Raw genomic sequence first — 2,150 nt, forward strand, 5'->3', positions numbered from 1 at the left:
TGCAGATGCTCCGAAGAGAGAGTCATGGCAGTTAGAGCAGACAGGAGTAGATGTTAGATGGGACAGGCAGGTCCTAGTGGAAGTAGAGAGTTAGCAGTGTTGCCAGAAACAACCTAAGTTATTAGCTAAGCAGGGCTGAGCCGAGTTATCTGCAGTTGTTCTTCTCTACATCTACATCTACATCCATACTCCGCAAGCCACCTGACGGTGTGTGGCGGAGGGTACTTTGAGTACCTCTATCGGTTCTCCCTTCTATTCCAGTCTCGTATTGTTCGTGAAAAGAAAGATTGTCGGTATGCCTCTGTATGGGTTCTAATATCTCTGATTTTATCCTCATGGTCTCTTCGCGAGATAAATGTAGGAGAGAGCAATATACTGCTTGACTCCTCGGTGAAGGTATGTTCTCTAAACTTCAACAAAAGCCCGTACCGAGCTACTGAGCGTCTCTCTTGCAGAGTCTTCCACTGGAGTTTATCATCATCTCCATAACGCTTTCGCGATTACTAAATGATCCAGTAACGAAGCGCGCTGCTCTCCGTTGGATCTTTTCTATCTCTTCTATCAACCCTATCTGGTACAGATCCCACACTGGTGAGCAATATTCAAGCAGTGGTCGAACAAGTGTACTGTAACCTACTTCCTTTGTTTTCGGATTGCATTTCCTTAGGATTCTTCCAATGAATCTCAGTCTGGCATCTGCTTTACCGACGATCAACTTCATGTGAACATGAATGAGATTTTCACTCTGCAGCGGAGTGTGCGCTGATATGAAACTTCCTGGCAGATTAAAACTGTGTGCCCGGCCGAGACTCGAACTCGCGACCTTTGCCTGTCGCGGACAAGTGCTCTACCAACTGAGCTACCGAAGCACGACTCACGCCTGGAACTTACAGCTTTACTTCTGCCAGTACCTCGTCTCCTGCCTTCCAAAATTTTACAGAAGCTCTCCTGCGAAACTTGCAGAACTGGCACTCCTGAAAGAAAGGATATTGCGGAGACATGGCTTAGCCACAGCCTGGGGGATGTTTCCAGAATGAGATTTTCACTCTGCAGCGGAGTGTGCGCTGATATGAAACTTCCTGGCAGATTAAAACTGTGTGCCCGACCGAGACTCGAACTCTGGACCTTTGCCTTTCGCGGGCAAGTGCTCTACCAACTGAGCTACCGAAGCACGACTCACGCCCGGTACTCACAGCTTTACTTCTGCCAGTACCTCGTCTCCTGCCTTCCAAAATTTTACAGAAGCTCTCCTGCGAAACTTGCAAAACTAGCACTCCTGAAATAAAGGATATTGCGGATACATGGCTTAGCCACAGCCTGGGGGATGTTTCCAGAATGAGATTTTTACTCTGCAGCGGAGTGTGCGCTGATACGAAACTTCCTGGCAGATTAAAACTGTGTGCCCGACCGAGACTCGAACTCGGGACCTTTGCCTTTCGCGGGCAAAGCTGTGAGTACGGGGCGTGAGTCGTGCTTCGGTAGCTCAGTTGGTAGAGCACTTGCCCACAAAAGGCAAAGGTCCCGAGTTCGAGTCTCGGTCGGGCACACAGTTTTAATCTGCCAGGACGTTTCATGTGAACATTCCATATTAAATCACTCCTAATGCGTACACCCAGATAATTTATGGAATTAACTGCTTCCAGTTGCTGATCTGCTGTATTGTAGCTAAATGATAAAGGATCTTTCTTTCTATGTATTCGCAGCACACTACACTTGTCTACATTGAGATTCAATTGCCATTCCCTGCACCATGCGTCAATTCGTTGCAGATCCTCCTGCATTTCAGTACAATTTTCCATTGTTACAACCTCTCGATATACCAAAGTATCATCCGCAAAAAGCCTCAGTGAACTACCGATGTTATCCACAAGGTCATTTATGTATATTGTGAATAGCAACGGTCTTACGACACTCCCCTGCGGCACACCTGAAATCACTCTTACTTCGGAAGACTTCTCTCCATTGAGAATGACATGCTGCGTTCTGTTATCTAGGAACTCTTCAATCCAATCACACAATTGGTCTGATAGTCCATATGCTCTTACTTTGTTCATTAAACGACTGTATGGAACTGTATCGAACGCCTTGCGCAAATCAAGAAACACGGCATCTACCAGGGAACCCGTGTCTATGGCCCTCTGAGTATCGTG

At 46.9% G+C, this 2,150-nt stretch overlaps 1 non-coding gene across 1 annotated transcript; it reads left to right on the top strand.

The window, feature by feature from the left end:
* The first annotated feature begins 1,471 nt into the window (after nt 1-1,471).
* Nucleotides 1,472-1,546, top strand: Trnal-caa (transfer RNA leucine (anticodon CAA)). The gene has a single exon. It is a non-coding gene; the product is annotated as a tRNA-Leu (tRNA).
* The last annotated feature ends 604 nt before the right edge of the window (nt 1,547-2,150 follow it).

This window comes from Schistocerca serialis, chromosome 3 (genome assembly GCF_023864345.2).
Source record: "Schistocerca serialis cubense isolate TAMUIC-IGC-003099 chromosome 3, iqSchSeri2.2, whole genome shotgun sequence".
Taxonomy (NCBI): domain Eukaryota; kingdom Metazoa; phylum Arthropoda; class Insecta; order Orthoptera; family Acrididae; genus Schistocerca; species Schistocerca serialis.